Here is a 23,594-nt window from a genome sequence, read left to right on the forward strand (position 1 = left end):
GGGGCTTCGGAAACTCCAAATCCATTCCAGAGAGGAACTGTTGTAGTTGCTGAATACCGAGGCATAAAAATCCCTTTTGCTTAGCCTCGGTGGAATAACAAATCAGTGAATGGTTTTTGTTTTGTAATTGAACTTTGCGCTTTGAACTTTAACACACAAGAATTTGATTTCAGACTTTAGTTCCCTTGGATTTCAATGTTTTTGAATTTCAACTTGTAAAAGAATTTAGTCTTTGGACTTTAATTTCTTTCTTGGAATTTAATAATAGAGAGGAAATCGTGTTCAAAGTTGAAGCATCTCTTTATAGGTGTTTTATTATCGAAATATCTTCAAGATAGCGTTTAATCTCTGCAGAACCTTTGTCATGCTGTATTGGATAGCATATGTGGACATAATTCGGGGCAGAAAATAAAATAGGGGATACATTTTCAGCTTTTGGTATGGAGTGGATCCAAAGTTGATATATTGAATGTATTCGTCTGACGCATTGCAGATTCTTGTGGGGACGACTTTTAAGCTGCCTGCCACTAGACCCAGGAGGAAACTCAAAAGAGCAGAGACGTGTAGCTTGTGATCTTATGAAGGTGGCCTCATGAAAGGTCTCCCAAGGCAGACAGCTACAACTCTTGCTGACCATAGGCTTTGATGGAAGAAATTTTCACATACTGAGGTATGGGGAAGTCATTCTGGGCTTATAACGTGATTTGGCTTGAATTTTATGCTAAGACAGGCTGTCTTACGGCCTGTCAAACATACATTGTACATCTGCTTTAACCATTAAAGAAAAGAGTGTCACTCATCATCCAGTTATACAAAGAGTTAAATCACAACCCACTGCAGTTGCCCCACTGACAGTGTGCCCTAAGGGGAATTCAGGATGCAAAAAAACAAAACAGGATGAAGCATTCTGTCATTCAGATATATCGGGGGTCCTAGATAGTTAAGGTGCATATCTAAGGAAGAATTTCAGTGACCCCAGATTCTTGCATCTTCCTACACATAGAAAAACACTAAAATCACTAACTTGAGATATCTGTTTTTTGTGATTAGCAGTAATTTTTTACCAAGATATATGCTAGACTACATGTATTTCCCAGCCAAAAAATTCATATATATACTGGCTCTTCCCCTACCTCTTCAGAGCAGTCCCTTGAGAGGTTGTTTCCTGGGCTATAGTCCTCAGTATGGCTTGAATAAAGCTCTCTTCTATTCTTGTTATAGATTTTTTAATTGATTATTTGCATCCACAGCTTCATGCTTAAGCCCAATGAGTTAAGAGAATCAAAATCTGGGGAATGGTCCTCTTTCCCACTTCTGATGCTTTGGTCATGTGAAAGGAGCTCAATTAGTTGTAGGTCTGGGCTTCCCTCTGCCCCATCAATCACCCTGCCTCTGAGGAGATTCTTAGTCTATGAGTCGATTTTGGAGGAATAACAGGGCATGCTCAGCTCAGCTCAGCTCAGCTCCCGTCTTTCTCCTCTTGGAAGTGACCATGAATTCTCCTCCATTATTCCACATGGGGAGTCCTGCCCTGGTCCAGTGCTTCTGTGCCTAGTTGGGTAAGTCTGCCCAATTCTGGACTTCATTATTAGTGAGTCCCAAGATATCAATATAAGCCAGGTCTTCCAACTTGACCTCTATCAGATATAAAAATGATATTTTGGCTTCATCTTTTCTCTTTTGACTCCTGATGTAAACTTTGGTGCTCTGTTAATACCTAGGTTGATTACTTTTTCAGAGTCCTTAATTTCCTAATCTGAAATGCAAGTCAATTCAACAAATATTCAGCACCTACTATATATTACTGTGCCGGGCACCAGGAATACAGAAATAATATCACATTAGATGGTGACTACTTATTTACACACCTAAGTATAATATTAGAAAAAATATGTATATTGTAAAATCACACAAAGGAAGAAGCAATCAGTCTGTCTGGTGGTTTGGAGGTAGGCATCTTTCATGGAGAAGTACATTTTTGAGCAAAATGGCCAAGCAGGGGAAGTATATTTTTAACAGCAAGAACAGGACATAATAAACATGGGCTTATGAAGTACATGTTGTATCAAGATACTAAAAATAGTTGATAATTCCTGAACATAATTTCTTTGATAGGAAATCAGGATGGAGAGGTAGACAGGACTGGATCATGACCATTCAAGAAGCTTAAACTTTGACATTATCTTGTCAATGAGGAGGAGCGTTTGAACAGCCGCACCCCAGAGAGTGATATGGTCAAGTTTACAAAACAGACCAAATGACCTCTAGATTTCTTTTTAGCTTTACAGTTATCTGATTTGTGTCTTGGGCCTTGCTGTAGATGTAGAACATTTACTTCTCAGCTATCCTAAATCAACTCCTTACAACATTGTATTAGGATTAGGTTTGGCTGCATATAACAGAAAAGAAAATAACAGTGGGTTAAACTTGACAGTTTATTTCTCTCATGTAAAAGCAATTTGGTGGGCTAGTCTTGTGGCTTTACAAAATTATTGGTAATCAGGATATACTTCCCACTCTTCATTCTACAAGCCCTAGAGTATGAACTTTGTCCTTATATTTCAAGATGGCAGCTGGAGATGCAGACATCACGGTCATATTCTAGGATGGCAGCAGGACAAAGGAAACTTTAAAGAAGATTTCCTAGAGGTACCTCCTACACTTTTACTTCTCAATGTCTGGGATTTATTTCTGTTGGTCACCTCTGAAGTTGGAGAAAAGCTAGGCATATGATGGCACTGAGTAAAATCCTTTTTTTTTAAAAATCAGAGAAAAAGTGGAAAATGAATATTGGGGTAAGCCATTAGCTGTCTCTGTTTCATTCATAGAAAACTGAGGTATCTCTTTACCTATTTAAGTGGAAATAGAAATGGTAAGCTATCAAATATTGAGAAAGTATTGCTCACAGAATTTATTTTTCTGATTCTAGTTCTTAGTCCTACCTTTTTCTTTAAACTATGGCATCATAACCCCCTGAATTTGAAACTCCATTTATAACACACACCATATGTATCTTCAAGTGCTGAATGCATGCTCAGCAATGGGTGACCATGTCATCCTTCTCTATGTGACTCCTGGCACTTTGGGTAGGCTGTTTTCTTTCTCTGGGATACTTTTCCCTTCCTTACGTCTGCTAATTCTGTGGGGGTTCTGTGTCACTGTTGTTTTGCCTAGAAGGGTAGGTTAGGACTCCTCCCTTGTCATAATGGCTATAGTAATTTGTTGTAATAACTTCTTCATTGTCAGTCTTTCTAGTTGGAAGTCAGTGAAGACAGTGAGCAGCTGCATCTGTTTTGTTCTCTGCTCTAGCTGTCTAGTACAATGCCTAGAAAATATAGGTGCTTAATATATTTGTTGAAGGGATAAATGGGCAAAAATTAAGTGACTGAACCCAGTTGAAAGGGTATTATCATTGAAAGTTATCATTGCTATGAAACTATGTAGTATGGTATTAATTATGCAGTGGTGACAAATTTGGGTGTGCAAAAAAGTAATCATTTTTCTCCAACTCAGACTAACATTGACGTTGAGCTCCTCATTCCCCTTGGAGATTTAATCTCAGCCAATTCATGGTAGACTCAGTCAAATTATGGCTTTCTTAGTCAATTCAGAGGCTTATTTTTCCCCCCAGTCAGTTCAGGATTCCTCCTCTGAGATTGCCTCTCAATTGTGGGGAAGTTCCATTACCTCAAGGCATGGAGAAGAGACTACACTTGGGACGTTCTCTGCCTAGGCTGGCACCTGGCAAATGTATCATTCTACCTGTTTCCTGGGGTCTGTGACTGTGTGGTGTCTGCTGAGGCATTGGGGTTCCCATTGGTCTCCAGTTACTGTGCTCCCTTCAGCCACTGGGATGTGATGAGTGTGCAAGCTCTTTTTTAGTGACCACCCCCCTTTGTCTCTCAGGGAGGCACAGGCAGAATTGTGCTCTGTGGAGCTTTCTCAGGTGCCTTGGTATAGACTCCTCATGCCACCATCTCTACCCACTGTCACCTTGCCACAGTGATACAGGGACCCCTTTAAGGCTTACCTCTTGCATAGTCTCTAGTAGAAGTGGGGCCTTCTCCCCCACTGGTCTCCTCTATGCTCAGATCCCCAAATCTATCTGGGATTCTTTGCCCCTCACCCCCTCCCAAGAGTTTTGGCCCTGATGATGATGGTTAGAGGGCAGACTCTCTTTTCAGAGACCTACACCATCTAACTCTATGGCTTTCTCTCATATCCTACACTTCTCTCTTCCTTATAAATTGTAATCCCTTCTAAACTACTTTGGCTAATTTCACATGCTTTCAAGTTTATTGTTCATGACATAAATGAAATGCCACAAATACATCATGATTTTGATACTCAGAAGTCAGACTTTTGAGACTCAAAAATAAATAAAATAACTTTTTGCATTGTCTTTGCTGCAAGTTTCAAAAGTCTGCTTTAAAACTCGGAAGCTGAGGATGAACTATTTCCATCTGCCCTCTCATCCTTTCCCTGAGACAAAGCCTACACGCCTAAAAGAGAGGGTCATGGAGCAAAATAAGAATTTTGAGGAAAAAAAATAGATGGGTTAATAACAAATTAACCCAATATATAATAAGGACAATTGATAATCACTCTAATGCTGCAAAATAATAGAATAGTAAAATAATGTTATAATGGAAAACTATAAAATCATTGAATATTTAGAAGTATTTTTAATAATACAAAAATCTTTATGTTTTAACGAGTGAAGAGACGGATATATAAAAGTATGTACAAAGATCACAACATTATAAAACTACTCGGAGCGCATAGTCGTGAGGAAAAGAAGCATAATTTTAGCATAATTTTGGGTAGTAGGACTATGCATAATTCCTGTTTTTTACATTTTCTAATATTTCCCTCTAAGGAATGTGAATTATGTTTATAATCACATTATATATTATATATATATATGCATATACATGTATGTATTTACAGTTTGACATAAATAATAAAATTTCCTATAGACAGTCCAGGCAAACAGCATCCCTTATATAATGATGGCTAAATAAGACTATATCTATCTTTAGATATATTTTTGTACTCTATCTGTACATATATTTTTTGGATGAGGGAAAAGAGCCAGGGGGGAAAGCTGAAGTAGCCAGGTTCCCCACAAGAAAATCAAGGGAACAACAATGTGGAGGAGGAGGATAGAAGTCCATGACTGCTTGCAGTTGGGGTGGGGGCTGCCATCAGACACTTGCTCAGATGCAGACAGATTTTGCTGTCTGCTACCACACAAACACATTTTAAGATGTATTCTACATTATAGACCTCTAAATATTTGAATTAGCTATTGTATTTCTCCTTAACTGTCCCCCTCTCCAAACTAGACATTTCCAGGTGCTGCAAATTTTCATCCTGTGACTTGGTCTTCAGAGTCCTTTTTCTGTTGGTTGCTTGTCTCTGGATGGGCGTCTCCTTATCCCTCAGCTTCTTAAAGTGACACTTGACTCCATATGTGGTCCAGGCAGCTCTGAGGATAGAGAAACTCCTTGTTCTTTCCCTCTAGGCTAAAGCAAGGAGAGAAGAAAGAAAAATGAGATGTGTTATGTTTCTGTCTCTGGCATGATTCCCAGTCAAGATTTTCCTAAAATCAGGGGGAGGTTACTTCGGCAACAACAATTTTTTAAATTAATTAATTAATTAATTAATTAATTAATTAATTAATTTTCGGCTGGGTTGGATCTTTGTTGCTGCCCGCGGGCTTTCTCTAGTTGTGGCGAGCGGGGCCTACTCTTCGTTGCGGTGCGTGGGCTTCTCATTGCAGTGGCTTCTCTTGTTGCGGAGCACGGGCTCTAGGCTTGCGGGCTTCAGTAGTTGTGGCTCGTGGGCTCAGTAGTTGTGGCTCGCAGGCTCTACAGTGCAGGCTCAGTAGTTGTGGCGCACGGGCTTAGTTGCTCCGTGGCATGTGGGATCTTCCCAGACCAGGGCTTGAACCCGTGTCCCCTGCATTGTCAGGCGGATTCTTAACCACTGTGCCACCAGGGAAGCCCTGGCAACAACAATTTAATGGGCCTTTAAATAACCTCCTCCTGGGAGATCCCTGGTGGTGCAGTGGTTAAGAATCTGCCTGCCAATGCAGGGGATACAGGCTCGAGCCCTGGTCTGGGAAGATCCCATGTGCCATGGAACAGCTAAGCTTGTATGCCACAACTACTGAGCCTGCACACTATAGCCCACAAGGCACAACTACTGAGCCCATGTGCCTAGAGCCTGTGCTCCGCAAGAAGAGAAGCCACCACAATGAGAAGCGCGTGCACCACAATGAGGAGTAGCCCCCACTCGCCGTAACTAGGGAAAGACTGCGGGCAGCAACGAAGACCCAGTGCAGCCAGAAATAAATTAATTAATTAATTAAAAAAATGAAAATTAAAAAAAAAAAAAAAACCTCCTCCTGCTTAGTGATACTTCATTTTCATAAAATAAGCAAGCCCTGCAGTGACTTCTTAAAGTAGCCATAAACCTTTTCTTTTCTCTCTCATTATTTAAGAAACATATTCAAACAAATCATATAATATTTAAAAACATGTTGCCGAGATTGGTTCAAGATGGCGGAGTAGAAGGACTGTGCGCTCAGTCGCTCTTGCGAGAGCATCGGAATCACAACTAACTGCTGAACAATCATTGAAAGGGAGACACTGGAACTCACCAAAAAAGATACCCCACATCCAAAGACAAAGGAGAAGCTGCAATGAGACGTTAGGAGGGGTGCAATCACAATAAAATCAAATCCCATAACAGCTGGGTGGGTGACTCACAAACTGGAGAACAATTATACCACAGAAGTCCAGCCACTGGAGTGAAGGTTCTGAGCCCCACGTCAGGCTTCCCAACCTGGGGGTCCAGCAATGGGAGGAGGAATTCCCAGAGAATCAGACTTTGAAAGCTAGCAGGATTTGATTGCAGGACCTCGACAGGACGGGGGGAAACAGAGACTCCAGTCTTGGAGGGCACACACAAAGTAGTGTGCACATCAGGACCCAGGGGGAAGGAGCATTGACCCCATAGGAGACTGAACCAGACCTACCTGCTAGTGATGGAGGGTCTCCTGCAGAGGCGGGGTGTGGCTGTGGCTCACCACAGGGACAGGGACACTGGCAGCAGAAGTTCTGGGCAGTACTCCTTGGCGTGAGCCCTCCCAGAGTCTGCCATTAGCCCCACCAAAGAGCCTGGGTAGGCTCCAGTGTTGGGTCGCCTCAGGCCAAACAACCAACACGGAGGGAACTCAGCCCCACCCATCAGGAGACAAGCAGATTAGTTTTACTGAGCTCTGCCCACCAGAGCAACGGCCGGCTCTACCCACCACCAGTCCCTCCCATCAGGAAGCTTACACAAGCCCCTTAGATAGCCTCATCTACCACAGGGCAGACAGCAGAAGCAAGAAGAACTGCAATTTTGCAGCCTGTGGAATGAAAACCACATTCACAGAAAGACAGACAAAATGAAAAGGCAGAGGACTATGTACCAGATGAAGGAACAAGATAAAACCCCAGAAAAACAGCTAAATGAAGTGGAGATAGGCAATCTTCCAGAAAAGGAATTCAGAATAATGATAACGAAGATGATCCAGGATCTCAGAAAGAGAATGGAGGCAAAGATGAGAAGATGGAAGAAATGTTTAACAAAGACCTAGAAGAATTAAAAAACAAACAGAGATGAACAATACAATAACTGAGATGAAAAATACACTAGAAGGAATCAATAGCAGAATAACTGAGGCAGAAGAACAGATAAGTGACCTGGAAGACAGAATGGTGGAAATCACTGCTGCAGAACAGAATAAAGAAAAAAGAATGAAAAAAAATGAGGACAGCCTAAGAGACCTCTGGGACAACATTAAATGCACCAACATTCGCATTATAGGGGTCCCAGAAGGAAAAGAGAGAGAAAGGACCTGAGAAAATATTTGAAGAGATTATAGTCGAAAACTTCCCTAACATGGGAAAGGAAACAGCCACCAAAGTCCAGGAAGCACAGAGAGTCCCAGGCAGGATAAACCCAAGGAAAAACACTCTGAGATACATAGTAATCAAATTGACAAAAATTAAAGACAAAGAAAAATTATTAAAAGCAACAAGGGAAAAAAGACAAATAATATATAAGGGAACTCCCATAAGGTTAACAGCAGATTTCTCAGCAGAAACTCTACAAGCCAGAAGGGACTGGCACCATATATGTAAAGTGATGAAAGGGAAGAACCTACAACCAAGATTACTCTACCTGGCAAGGATCTCATTCAGATTTGCCAGAGAAATCAAAAGAATTACAGACAAGCAAAAGCTAAAAGAATTCAGCCGCATAAAACCAGCTCTACAACAAATGTTAAAGGAACATCTTTAAGTGGGAAACACAGGAGAAGAAAAGGACCTACAAAAACAAACCCAAAACGATTAAGAAAATGGTAATAGGAGCATACATATTGATAATTACCTTAGATGTGAATGGATTAAATGCTGCAACCAAAAGACACAGGCTGGCTGAATGGATACAAAAACAATACCCACATATATGTTGTCTACAAAAGACCCATTTCAGACCTAGGGACACATACAGACTGATAGTGAGGGGATGGAAAAATATATTCCATGCAAATGGAAATCAAAAGAAACCTGTAGTAGCAATACTCATATCAGATAAAATAGACTTTAAAATAAAGAATGTTAGAAGAGACAAGGAAGGATACTACATAATGATCAAGGGTCAAGGGGTCAATCCAAGAAGAAGATATAACAATTATAAATATATATGCACCCACCATAGGAGCACCTGTATACTAAGGCAAATGCTAACAGCAATAAAAGAGGAAATCGACAGTAACACAATAATAGTGGGGGACTTTAACACCTCACTTACACTAATGGACAGATCATCCAGACAGAAAATTAATAAGGAAACAAGTTTTAAATGACACAATAGACCAGATAGATTTAATTGATATTTATAGGACATTCCATCCTAAAACAGCAGATTACACTTTCTTCTCAAGTGCACACAGAACATTCTCCAGGATAGATCACATCTTGGGTCACAAATCAAGCCTCAGTAGATTTAAGAAAATTGAAATCATATCAAGCATCTTTTCTGACCACAATGCTATGAGATTAGAAATTAATTACAGGGAAAAAAACACAAACACATGGAGGCTAAACAATACTTTACTAAGTAACCAAGAGATCACTGAAGAAATAAAAGAGGAAAGGAAAAGATACCTAGAGACAAATGACAATGAAAACACGACGATCTGAAACCTATGGGATGCAGCAAAAGCAGTTCTAAGAGGGAAGTTTATAGCAATACAATCCTACCTCAAGAAACAAGAAAAACTCCTCAACCTCTTCCAGAAAGTTGCAGAGGAAGGAACACTGCCAAACTTATTCTTTGAGGCCACCATCACCCTAATACCAAAACCAGACAGAGGTACTACAAAAAAAAGAAAATTACAGATCAATATCACTGATGAATAGAGATGCAAGAATCCTCAACAAAATACTAGCAAACAGAATCCAACAACACATTAAAAGGATCATACACCATGATCAAGTGGGACTTATCCCAGGGATGCAAGGATTCTTCAATACATGCAAATCAATCAATGTGATACACCATATTAACAAACTGAAGAATAAAAACCATATGATCATCTCAGTAGATGCAGGGAAAGCTTTTGACAAAATTCAACACCTATTTATGATAAAAACTCTCCAGAAAGTGGGCACAGAGGGAACCTACCTCAACATAATAAAGGCCATATATGAAAACTCACAGCAAACATCATTCTCAGTGGTGAAAAACTGAAAGCATTTCCTCTAAGATCAGGAGCAAGACAAGGATGTCCACTCTCGCCGCTATTATTCAACATAGTTTTGGAAGTCCTAGCCATGGCAATCAGAGAAAAAAAAGAAATACAAGGAATACTAATTGGAAAAGAAGTAAAACTGTCAGTGTTTGCAGATCACATGACACTGTACGTAGAGAATCCTAAAGATGCCACCAGAAAACTGCTAGATCTAATCAGTGAATTAGGTAAAGTTGCAGGATACATAATTATTGCACAGAAATCTCTTGCATTCGTATACACTAACAATGAGAGATCAGAAAGAGAAATAAGGAAACAATCCCATTCACCACTGCAACAAAAAGAATAAAATATCTAGGAATAAACCTACCTAAGGAGGTAAAAGACCTGTACTCAGAAATCTATAAGACACTGATGAAAGAAATCAAAGATGACACAAACAGATGGAGAGATATACCATGTTCTGGGATTGGAAGAATCAACATTGTGAAAATGACTATATTACCCAAAGCAATCTACAGATTCAATGCAATCCCTATCAAATTACCAATGGCATTTCTTATAGAACTAGAACAAAAAATCTTAAAATTTGTATGGAGACACAGAAGATCCCAAATAGCCAAAGCAATATTGAGGGGAAAAAACAGAGCTGGAGGAATCAGACTCCCTGACTTCAGACTATCTACAAAGCTACAGTAATCAAGACAATATGGTACTGGCACAGAAACAGAAATATAGATCAATGGAGCAGGATAGAAAGCCCAGAGATAAACCCACACACCTATGGTCAACTAATCTATGACAAAGGAGGCAAGGATATACAATGGAGAAAAGACAGTCTCTTCAATAAGTGGTGCTGGGAAAACTTGACAGCTGCATGTAAAAGAATGAAATTAAAGCACTCCCTAACACCATAAACAAAAATAAACTCCAATTTGATTAAAGACCTAGATGAAAGATCGGACACTATAAAACTCTTAGAGGAAAACATAAGAAGAACACTCTTTGACATAAATCACAGCAAGATCTTTTTTGACCCACCTCCTAGAGAAATGGAAATAAAAACAAAAATAAACAAATGGGACCTAATGAAACTTCAAAGCTTTTGCACATCAAAGGAAACCATAAACAACATGAAAAGACAACCCTCAGAATGGGAGAAAATATTTGCAAACGAATCAACTGACAAAGGCTTAATCTCCAAAATATATAAACAGCTCATGTAGCTCAATACCAAAAAAAACAAACAACCCAATCCAAAAATGGGCAGAAGACCTAAATAGACATTTCTCCAAAGAAGACATATAGATGGCCAAGAGGCACATGAAAAACTGCTCAACATCACTAATTATTAGAGAAATGCAAATCAAAACTACAGTGAGGTATCATCTCACAAAGGTTACAATGGGCATCATCAGAAAATATACAAACAACTAATGCTGGAGAGGGTGTGGAGAAAAGGGAACCCTTTTGCACTGTTGGTGGGAATGTAAATTGATACAGCCACTATGGAAAACAGTATGGAGGTTCCTTAAAAAACTAAAAGTAGAATTACCATATGATGCAGCAATCCCACTACTGCGCATATACCCAGAGAAAACCATAATTCAAAAAAGACACATGCACCTGAATGTTCACTGCGGCACTATTTGCAATAACCAGGTCATGGAAGCAACCTAAATGCCCATTGACAGATGAATGGATAAAGAAGATGTGGTACATATATACAATGGAATATTACTCAGCCATACAAAGGAACAAAATTGGGTCATTTGTAGAGATGTGGATGGACCTAGCGACTGTCATACAGAGTGAAATAAGTCAGAAAGAGAAAAACAAATATCATATATTAATGCATGTATGTGGAATCTAGAAAAATGGTACAGATGAACCAGTATGCAGGGCAGAAATAGAGACAGATGTAGAGAACAAACGTATGGACACCAAGGGGGGAAAAGTGGGTGGTTGGAGGGGGTGGTGGTGGGATGAATTGGGAGATTGGGATTGACATATATACACTAATATGTATGAAATAGATAACTAATAAGAACCTGCTGTATAAAAAATAAATAAATATTTAGAGAAAATGACATGTTGCCTCATAAGTGAAATATAGCAGTTAAAGGCTGTCTGTTAATTTCAAGATTTGTTTGAGTAGTGATAATAAGCTTGATTTTAATGTGGCATTGAATTAATAATATCAGTAAAGTGGTCTCTTTTTTAACCAGCAAACTAATTGTTGCTGATTGCAGGATGGCTTTGCAAAGGGAAGAATTATGACATTTCATGTTTGAAATAACATGTAGAATCACTGCAGTTCTTTGCTATGGAGGCAATTCATTTTGTAAGGACAAACACAACTCCCCTTCGAAGCTCCAAAAATGATTTTTCACTTAGCAGTCTCTTCCCAGCTCCAACTGTGCCACACAAAAGTACTGTAACCAGTTACAGTTGGTGATCTTTACAGTAAAAGTAACCCTGAAAAGGTAAGAAATTGTTTTTATGAGTAGTAGAGATGCCTATTCTGGAGGCTCTATAAAACATTAACTTTTACTTTAGGTGTAGAAAAGTGCCTGCAAGAATATGCTTCTTGCTATTTTATATGTTATCATATGAAAAGGTACTCCACAGGGTTACTGGAAAAGTGCTGTCAAACAGTGTTATTGATTTATTTAGTTCTACACATCTAACCTTTGGACATTTTAAGATGAAGTGCTTGTCCTTTCAATTAATCAAAAATGTTGTTCCCTTCCAGTTAGCTAGGTCACTCAGGTCTCTATTCAGTCAGCATTTTCCCCCAGTTCTTTGGCTGATTTCCATTACTGAAGAATTAGGTCTGGTAATTAAATCCAATCTCAATCTCAGCAAAGTTTTTTCAGGCAGTTTATTTAGGTTCTATGCAAAATGGAATCCCTTAGGGACAGAGAATTAATATGTTGCGAAGTATAATTGCCGTGAAATATATTGAACAGTTATTTTTGGACCTTCAATGTCTTTATGCAAAGTTTTGCATTTGTAGCTCCCATCCTTTATAATTAGACATGTTCATGTATTTTCTACTGACTTTCTACATCAATAAGCTGCTTTTGTCAATGATTTTGTATAAATCAGTATGTTTCCCACTGATTCATATATACACATACACATATCAAAATATTTAAAAAATGAGACACAAGTATGAAAAGGTTAAAAATGAACATATAAATATATAATACTTATAGCTATGCATTATATATTTATATATTTTTAACATTCTATATTTTGATATATATCTATTTTTGTTTTTGTTTTTCGCAAGCTTTTTTTTTTAACATCTTTATTGGAGTATAATTGCTTTACAATGCTGTGTTACTTTCAGCTTTATAACAAAGTGAATCAGTTATACATAAACATATGTCCTCATATCTCTTCCCTCTTGCGTCTCCCTCCCTCCCACCCTCCCTATCCCACCCCTCTAGGTGGTCACAAAGCACCGAGCTGATCTCCCTGTGCTATGCGGCTGCTTCCCACTAGCTATCTATTTTATGTTTGGTAGTGTATATATGTCCATGCCACTCTCTCACTTTGTCCCAGCTTACCCTTCCCCCTCCCCGTATCCTCAAGTCCATTCTCTAGTAGGTCTCTGTCTTTATTCCCATCTTGCCACTAGGTTCTTCATGACCTTCTTTTTTTTTTTTTAAGATTCCATATATATGTGTTAGCATACTGTATTTTTCTCTTTCTGACTTCATGCTGTATGACAGACTCTAGGTCCATCCACCTCACTACAAATAACTCAATTTCGTTTCCTTTTATGGCTGAGTAATATTCCATTCTATATATGTGCCACATCTTCTTTATCCATTCATCTGTTGATGGACACTTAGGTTGCTTCCATGTCCTGGCTATTGTAAACAGAGCTGCAATGAACATTGTGCTACATGACTCTTTTTGAATTATGGTTTTCTCAGGGTATATGTCCAGTAGTGGGATTGCTGGGTCATATGGTAATTCTATTTTTAGTTTTTTAGGGAACCTCCATACTGTTCTCCATAGTGGCTGTATCAATTTACATTCCCACCAACAGTGCAAGAGGGTTCCCTTTTCTCCACACCCTCTCCAGCATTTATTGTTTGTAGATTTTTTGATGATGGCCATTCTGAGGTGTGAGGTAATACTTCATTGTAGTTTTGATTTGCATTTCTCTAATGATTAGTGACGTTGAGCATCCTTTCATGTGTTTGTTGGAAATCTGTATATCTTCTTTGGAGAAATGTCTATTTAAGTCTTCTTCCCATTTTTGGATTGGGTTGTTTGTTTTTTTGATATGGAGCTGCATTAGCTACTTGTATATTTTGGAGATTAATCCTTTGTCAGTTGCTTCATTTGCAAATATTTTCTCCCATTCTGAAGGTTGTCTTTTCGTCTTGTTTATGGTTTCCTTTGCTGTGCAAAAGCTTTTAAGTTTCATTAGGTCCCATTTGTTTATTTTCGTTTTTATTTCCATTTCTCTAGGAGGTAGGTCACAAAGGATCTTGCTGTGATTTATGTCATAGGGTGTTCTGCCTATGTTTTCCTCTAAGAGCTTTATAGTGTCTGGCCTTACATTTAGGTCTTTACTCCATTTTGAGTTTATTTTTGTGTATGGTGTTAGGGAGTGTTCTAATTTCATTCTTTTACATGTAGCTGTCCAGTTTTCCCAGCACCACTTATTGAAGAGGCTGTCTTTTCTCCATTGTATATTCTTGCCTCCTTTATCAAAGATAAGGTGACCATATGTGCGTGTGTTTATCTCTGGGCTTTCTATCCTGTTCCATTGATGTATATTTCTGTGCCAGTATATTTGTGCCAGTACCATACTGTCTTGATTACTGTAGCTTTGTAGTATAGTCTGAAGTCAGGGAGCCTGATTCTTCCAGCTCCATTTTTCTTTCTCAAGATTGCTTTGGCTATTCAGAGTCTTTTGTGTTTCCATACAAAGTGTGAAATTCTTTGTTGTAGTTCTGTGAAAAATGCCATTGATAGTTTGATAGGGATTGCATTGAATTTGTAGATTGCTTTGGGTAGTATAGTCATTTTCACAATGTTGATTCTTCCAGTGCAAGAACATGGTCTATCTCTCCATCTGTTTGTACCCTCTTTAATTTCTTTCATCAGTGTCTTATAGTTTTCTGCATACAGGTCTTTTGTCTCCTTAGGTAGGTTTATTCCTAGGTATTTTATTATTTTTGTTGCAGTGGTAAATGGGAGTGTTTCCTTCATTTCTCTTTCAGATTTTTCATCACTAGTGTATAGGAATGCAAGAGATTTCTGTGCATTAATTTTGTATCCTGCTACTTTAGCAAATTCATTGATTAGCTCTAGTAGTTTTCTGGTAGCATCCTTAGGATTCTCTATGTATAGTATCATGTCATCTGCAAATAGTGACAGTTTTACTGAGAGTGGGCAACCTTGTCTTTTTCCTGATCTTAGAGGAAACGGTTTCTGTTTTTCACCATTGAGAACGATGTTGGCTGTATGTTTGTCATATGGCCTTTATTATGTTGAGGTAATGCCTACTTTCTATGCCTATTTTCTGGAAGGTTTTTATCATAAATGGGTGTTGAATTTTGTCAAAAGCTTTTTCTGCATCTATTGAGATGATCATATGGTTTTTATCCTTCAGTTTGTTAATATGGTATATCACGTTGATTGATTTATGTATATTGAAGAATCCTTGCATTCCTGGGATAAACCCCACTTGATCATGGTGTATGATCCTTTTAATGTGCTGTTGGATTCTGTTTGCTAGTATTTTCTTGAGGATTTTTGCATCTGTGTTCATCAGTGATATTGGCCTGTAGTTTTCTTTCTTTGTGACATCTTTGTCTGGTTTTGGTATCAGGGTGATGATGGCCTCATAGAATGAGTTTGGGAGTGTTCCTACGTCTGCTATATTTTGGAAGAGTTTGAGAAGGATAGGTGTTAGCTCTTCTCTAAATGTTTGATAGAATTCGCCTGTGAAGCCATCTGGTCCTGGTTTCAATTTCAGTTTCAATTTCAGTGTTTGTGATTGGTCTGTGTATATTTTCTTTTTCTTCCTGCTTCAGTCTTAGAAGGTTGTGCATTTCTAAGAATTTGTCCATTTCTTCCAGGTTGTCCACTTTATTGGCATATAGTTGCTTTTAGTAATCTCTCATGATCCTTTGTATTTCTGCAGTGTCAGCTGTTACTTCTCCTTTTTCATTTCTAATTCTATTGATTTGAGTCTTCTCCCTTTTTTTCGTGATGAGTCTCGTTAATGGTTTATCAATTTTGTTTATTTTCTCAAAGAATCAGCTTTTAGTTTTATTGATCTTTGCTATCGTTTCCTTCATTTCTTTTTCATTTATTGCTGATCTGATCTTTATGATTTCTTTCCTTCTGCTAACTTTGGGGGATTTTTTGTTCTTTCTCTAATTGCTTTAGGTGTAAGGTTAGATTGTTTATTTGAGATGTTTCTTGTTTCTTAAGGTAGGATTGTATTGCTATAAACTTCCGTTTTAGAACTGCTTTTGCTGCATCCCATAGGTATTGGGTCATCATGTTTTCATTGTCATCTGTTTCTAGGTATTTTTTGATTTCCTCTTTTATTTCTTCAGTGATCTCTTGGTTATTAAGTAGTGTATTGTTTAGCCTCCATGTGTTTGTATCTTTTACAGATTTTTTCCTGTAATTGATATCTAGTCTTATAGCATTGTGTTCGGAAAAGATACTTGATATGATTTTAATTTTCTTAAATTTACCAAGGCTTGCTATGTGACGCAAGATATGATCCATCCTGGAGAATGTTCCATGAGCACTTGAGAAGAATGTGTAACTGTTGTTTTTGGATGGAATGTCCTATAAATATCAATTAAGTCCATCTTGTTTAATGTATCATTTAAAGCTGTGTTTCCTTATTTATTTTCATTTTGGATGATCTGTCCATTGGTGAAAGTGGAATGTTAAAGTCTCCTACTATGATTGTGTTACTGTCGATTTCCCCTTTTATGGCTGTTAGTATTTGCCTTATGTATTGAGGTGCTCCTATGTTGGATGCATAAATATTTACAATTGTTATATCTTCTTCTTGGATTGGTCCCTTGATCATTATGTAGTGTACTTCTGTGTCTCTTGTAATATTCTTTATTTTAAAGTCTGTTTTGTCTGATGTGAGAATTGCTACTCCAGCTTTCTTTTGATTTCCATTTGCATGGAATATCTTTTTCCATCCCCTCACTTTCAGTCTGTATGTGTCCGTAGGTCTGAGGTGGGTCTCTTGTAGACAGCATATATATGGGTCTTGTTTTTGTATCCATTCTATCCAGTCTATGTCTTTTGGTTGGAGCATTCAATCCATTTACATTTAAGGTAATTATCGATTTGTATGTTCCTATTACCATTTTCTTAGCTGTTTTGGGTTTGTTATTGTAGGTCTTTACCTTCTCTTGTGTTTCCTGCCTAGAGAAGTTCCTTTAGCATTTTTTGTAAAGCTGGTTTGTTGGTGCTGAATTCTCTTAGCTTTTGCTTGTCTGTAAAGGTTTTAATTTCTCCATCAAATCTGAATGAGATCCTTGCTGGGTAGAGTAATCTTGATTGTAGTTTTTTCTCCTTCATCACTTTAAATATGTCCTGCTACTCCCTTCTGGGTTGCAGAGTTTCTGCTGAAAGATCAGCTGTTAACCTTATGGGGATTCCCTTGCGTGTTATTTGTTGTTTTTCCCTTTCTCCTTTTAATATTTTTTCTTTGTAGTTAATTTTTGATAGTTTGATTAATATGTGTCTTGGCATGTTTCTTGTTGGATTTATCCTGTATGGGACTCTTTGTGCTTCCAGGACTTGATTAACTGTTTCCTTTCCCATATTAGGGAAAATTTCAACTATAATCTCTTCAAATATTTTCTCAGTCCCTTTCTTTTTCTCTTGTCTTTCTGGGACCCCTATAATTCGAATGTTGGTGCGTTTAATGTTGTCCCAGAGGTCTCTGAGACTGTCCTCATTTCTTTTCGTTCTTTTTTCCTTATTCTGCTCTGTGGTAGTTATTTCCCCTATTTTATCTTCCAGGTCACTTATCCGTTCTTCTGCCTCTGTTATTCTGCTATTGATCCCTTCTAGAGAATTTTTAATTTCATTTATTGTGTTGTTCATCACTGTTTGTTTGCTCTTTAGTTCTTCTAGTTCCTTGTTAAACGTTTCTTGTATTTTCTGCATTCTGTTTCCAAGATTTTGGATCATCTTTACTATCATTATTCTGAATTCTTTTTCAGGTAGACTGCCTATTTCGTCTTCATTTGTTAGGTCTGGTGGGTTTTTGCCTTGCTTCTTCATCTGCTGTGTGTTTCTCTGTCTTCTAATTTTGCTTAACTTACTGTGTTTGGGGTCTCCTTTTCGCAGGCTGCAGGTTCGTAGTTCCCGTTGTTTTTGGTGTCTGTCCCCAGTGGCTAAGGTTGGTTCAGTGGGTTATGTAGGCTTCCTAGTGGAGGGGACTAGTGCCTGTGTTCTGGTGGATGAGGCTGGATCTTGTCTTTCTGGTGAGCAGGTCCATGTCTGGTGGTGTCTTTTGGCATGTCTGTGGCCTTATTATGATTTTAGGCAGCCTCTCTGCTAATGGATGGGGTTGTGTTCCTGTCTTGCTAGTTGTTTGGCATAGGGTGTCCAGCACTATAGCTTGCTGGTCGTTGAGTAGGGCTGGGTCTTGGCGTTGAGATGGAGATCTCTGGGAGATTTTTGCCGTTTGATATTACATGGAGCTGGGAGGTCTGCTGTGGACCAGTGTCCTGAACTTGGCTCTCCCACCTCAGACGCACAGCCCTGACACCTGGCTGGAGCACCAAGAGCCTGTCATCCACATGGCTCAGAGTAAAAGGGAGAGAAAAGAGAAAGAAAGAAGGAAGAAAATAAAATAAAATAAAGTTGTTAAAATAAAAAATAATTATTAAAATTTTTTTTAAGTAATAAAAAAAAAAAAAACAGAAAGAAGAGAGCAACCAAACCAAAAAACAAATCCACCAATGATAAGAAGTGCAAAAACTATACTAAAAAAACCAAAAACAAAAATGGACAGACAGAACCCTAGGACCAATGGTAAAAGCAAAGTTATAAAGACAAAACCACACACAGTAGCATACACATACACACTCATAAAAAGAGAAAAAGGTAAATATATATATATATATATATCGTCGCTCCCGAAGTCCACCTCCTCAATTTGGGATGATTTGTTGTCTATTCGGGTATTCCACAGATGCAGGGTACATCAAGTTGATTGTGGAGATTTAATCCTCTGCTCCTGAGGCTGCTGGGAGAGATTTCCCTTTCTCTTCTTTGTTCGCACAGCTCCCGGGGTTCAGCTTTGGATTTGGCCCCGCCTCTGTGTGTAGGTCGCCTGAGGGCTTCTGTTCTTCACTTAGACAGGACTGGGTTAAAGGAACAGCTGATTCGGGGGCTCTGACTCACTCAGGCCGGGGGGAGGGAGGGAGGGGTACTGATGTGGGGCGAGCCTGCAGCGGCAGAGGCTGGCGTGACGTTGCACCAGCTTGAGGTGCACCGTGCGTTCTCCCGGGGAAGTTGTCCCTGGATCACGGGACCCTGGCAGTGGCGGTCTGCACAGGCTCCCGGGAGGGGAGGTGTGGATAGCGACCTGGGCTTGCACGCAGTCTTTTTGGTGGCTGCAGCAGCAGCCTTAGTGTCTCATACACGTCTCTGGTGGCTCGCGCCCGTCTCTGGAGCTCCTTTAAGCGGTGCTCTGAATACCCTCTCCTTGCACATGCACCAGGAAACAGAGGCAAGAAAAACTCTCTTGCCTCTTCGGCAGCTCCAGACTTTTTCTTGGACTCCCTCCCAGCTAGCTGTGGTGCGCTAGCCCCCTTCAGGCTGTGTCCATGCAGCCAACCCCAGTCCTCTCCCTGGGATCTGACCTCCAAAGCCCGAGCCTCAGCTCCCAGCCCCCGCCCATCCCAGCAGGTGATCCGACAAGCCTCTCGGGCTGGTGAGTGCTGGTTGGCACCGATCCTCCGTGCGGGAATCTCTCCGCTTTGCCCTCCGCACCCCTGTGGCTGCACTCTCCTCCGTGGCTCCGAAGCTTCCCCCTTCCGCCACCCGCAGTCTCCGCCCACGAAGGGGCTTCCTAGTGTGTGGAAACCTTTCCTTCTTCACAGCTCCCTCCCACTGGTGCAGGTCCCATCCTTATTCTTTTGTCTCTGTTTTTTCTTTTTTCTTTTGCCCTACCCAAGTACGTGGGGAGTTTCTTACCTTTTGGGAGGTCTGAGGTCTTCTGCCAGCGTTCAGTAGGTGTTCTGTAGGAGTTGTTCCACATGTAGATGTATTTCTGATGTATTTGTGGGAGGAAGGTGATCTCCACGTCCTACTCTTCTGCCATCTTGAAGCTCCGCCTGATGTATGTCTATCTTGATGTACATATTTTGATACATATCTTCTGTAGTTGTGTCTTAAATTTCTGAGTAGTTTGATCAAATCTCTTCTTGTGACTGGCAATTTAATGTCCTGAAATTAGATAGGGAGTAGGAAAATCAGGGTCCAAAAATATAATGAGGGTTGCTGTTTTGAAGTCACCTCTAAGGTCATCTTATTTAGTTCATTCCTCAGGCTTCCAGCTCTACAATTTCATCATAGAATGGAATTTACAAATTGCTTCCCAATGCTGTGCGATTCTATTATTTGTAATAAATTCTTACATGAATTTTTCAGGAAAGCTTGTAAAAATGACTTCCTAGAGGTCCTTAAGGATAGTGTTTCCCGCAGAGAACTTTGGTTTGTTTTTTCAGTTAGTTGGTTTTGATTTTGTATCTAGGAATATTTAGAATGACGTTCCTTCCAATCACAAACTCCTTTTTACTGATAGATTATTTTTTGTCATAGTATGTATAACCACATTGCTATGGGCTGAATGTTTGTGTCCCCCCCCCCCCCCAAATTCATATGTTGAAATCTAATCCCCCATGTGATAGTATTTTGGAGGTGCGTCCTTTGGAAGGCGATTAGATCATGAGGGTAGAGCACTGAGGAATGGGATTAGTGTCCTTTTAAAAGAGACCTCAGAGAGCTCCCTTGCCCCTTCTTGAATGTGAAGACACAGCGAGAAGACGGTCATCTGTGAACGAGGAAGCGAGTACATCATCAGATATTGAGTCTGTTGGTGCCTTGAACTGGGACTTCCCAGCCTTCAGAATGTGGGAAATAAATTTCTGTTCTTCACAAGCCACATAAGCTATGGTATTTTGTTATACTATCCAAAAGGACTAAGACATACATTGAGGTTCTATGACTGAAAAAATTTTATGTATACATATACACATAACACACATATGCAGATCTGAATCTTAAACAAAAAAATCAGGTGGTTAAAAATAACTATATTTTTTTGTAACTGAGTTTAGTTTCTGTTCAGAGTTCCTACTCTGCTAGGTAGTAGGTGTTATATCTTCCATCAATTTAGCACCCATTTCCTCCCCAACCCAGGCTGCGTTTGTGGGAAGAGGGAGGGGGTTGGGAGAAGGCAGAGAGGCTTTGTGATATTCAGGCACTGAGAAGGGCTGTATGCTGTGTGAACCACTCTAGCATCAGCTGAGACACTCTCATTCCTGTTGGTCTTGGGTCGTTTCACCCAGGCAGTTGCTCTGTCTTCCTTGTTCCAACCATGAGAGCTTTCTCAGTCACGGAGGAGCTGTCAGTGCTGAGTCCCCTCTTCCATGCTGTTTGCTGCTTTGGTGCAATGAAATAATTCTTTTGTTTGACACTGAATGTGCACCCAGGCCCTCTGTGAGACCAGCTAAGGCTCTTGTTTTAGATTTCCCACTCCACTGCTATGTCTACTGTGTTCTCCCATGTATGCTGAGGTTGGGAACACTGGGATCTTGCCAATTTTCAGGGCTCTACTGGGCACAGGGCACAGATTTCCTTTGTTCTATGTTTTCCAAACATATATGTCAAGGTTTTTGTAGTTTTCTCCCCTCCTCATCCCTGTAGCTGTCTAAGCCCTGGTTACCCTCTCCAGGACCTCATAAGCATCTGATTATTGAGTTCTCTCCCTCTGGGTTTTTTTTTTTTTTTCGTTAATATATCCTTTAGTTCTTGGGTTCTTTACTTAGTCCAGCTGAAAGGGAAGGATTGGTAGTTACAAGGTGGAGGGAATAACATGACCAGAGATGATGAAGTGAATTTGAGAAGGGTGAATATGAGAAATAGCAGGCACTTGAGATTACCCTTGAGAGTGTGGGTAGGGGTCAAGGGGTCAACTAGAGATCTGCTTAGAGAGTGATGGAGCTGCGAAAAGACAGTGGATCACTGATAGCCTGAAGTTTAAAACTTCATTTTTTTTCTCAAGGCAATGGGAAGCCTTTGAGAAGCAGAAAATGATTTAATCAAAGAAATGGGATAGATTCTAGAGAATTTATAGAGAGATGTGGAAGGAACTAGCATAGACGGGATATGTGAATGTGGGAGAACAACTCAGGTATGATTCCAAGAACCCAGCCTAGGTGATGTGCGTTTTTTTTGTAGGAAGAAATGGGAGTTCAGTCTTTGAGCTATTCTTTTTCACTGGCAACTTTGAGATGTCTGGCATGTAGTTGGAAATGTGGGATTGGAGTTCAGAAGAGAGATAAAACCTAGGCATGTGGCTATAGATGGAAACAAAAACATCAAAAATTGATTAGAGTTGAAACTGTGGAAAGAGAAGAGAGAAAGAGATAGAGAAGATAAAAGGTCATCTTGGAATGGTAAACAATGATCAGAAACTGAGGAAGAGAAGCAAAATTAGGAGAATGAAATGACATAGAAACATAGAAGGAGGAGGATTTCCAAAAAAGAGAGTGATTAGTGGCATCAAATGTTACAGGAGAATTTTCCAGGAATATGGTGGTTTTACTGTCCAGAGTAATCCTCTCAATTCAGAACACCTGAAAATTCTGTAAAACTATGCAAAACTATTTCTGTAGGCATCGCTAGCTTCAGGAAGTAATGGAAACTTATTTCATAGTACCTTTCCTCGAGGGAGTTGCCTTTAGGAAGCAGTTCTTCCCTTTGCGCTCACCCACTCTTGGGATGTCTCTAGACCTAGAACCAGAGTGTGTGCTGTGAGTATGGATGGTGGAGGAGAGGGGACTTGGGAAATTACAAAGGCAAACCTAGGAGGAGAAGGTGATGTAAGAAAAGAATTACAAGTCTTTGCTAGTTCATATCAGCAAAATCTGCAGGGAAATAAATTCTGAGGAAGCTCTATCAAGGACGGGAGAGCATAATTACAGATCAGACTGAATTTATCAATGCAAGCCCACACTTCAGAGATTCTGTATCCTGTGTGCTGGACCAAATGGCTGGAAATAGTTCTAAATGTTAACTTGGCTGGTTGAATGAAAATGGTTTCACAGAGGTCTAGAGTAGATGAACTTGATCTATGAGAAAATACTCGATCTAATGTAGCCTACGTCTACCAAAGACAGAAGTGTTTGAGTGGATTAAATAAGTGTGACTCCCGTAACGCTGCCCTCCAAGAGGTCTCAGAAGAAACTGTCTTCACCGAGGCCTTGAGTAATAAATACATCGACAAGGTGAGTACCTTTGAGAAGTGGTTCAGGGGTTGTTTTCTGTAGGCTGAGATGACAATGGGAGGTTCTACAGGGGTTATGGTCTCATAAACTCAGTGGGGTTGGGAAGCACCTAGATGCCCAAGCCAAGTAATGGCATTTAACCAGCAGAAGCAAAGTGATGTCATTACCTTCATGGGCAGCTGGGATAATAGTCAGTTGGAAGAGTGTGACCCATACAGATTTTGGAGATGAAT

The 23,594-nt window shown here is 39.7% G+C and overlaps 1 protein-coding gene across 5 annotated transcripts in view; it reads left to right on the forward strand.

Annotated features, from left to right (window-relative positions):
• RFC3 (replication factor C subunit 3) overlaps positions 1–23,594 on the forward strand; it is a 161,577-nt gene that overhangs the window by 31,177 nt on the left and 106,806 nt on the right. For 2 of the 5 annotated variants that reach the window (XR_014236945.1, XR_014236946.1), the window contains 2 exons: positions 494–670; positions 2,567–2,649. The exons of the other annotated variants lie outside the window; for them this stretch is intronic. The gene's annotated coding sequence lies outside the window, so the exon portion shown is untranslated. The remainder of the gene's footprint in view (positions 1–493; positions 671–2,566; positions 2,650–23,594) is intronic. 5 annotated transcript variants of the gene reach the window in all.

This window comes from Balaenoptera borealis (genome assembly GCF_965194805.1).
Source record: "Balaenoptera borealis genome assembly, chromosome: 18".
Taxonomy (NCBI): Eukaryota; Metazoa; Chordata; class Mammalia; order Artiodactyla; family Balaenopteridae; genus Balaenoptera; species Balaenoptera borealis.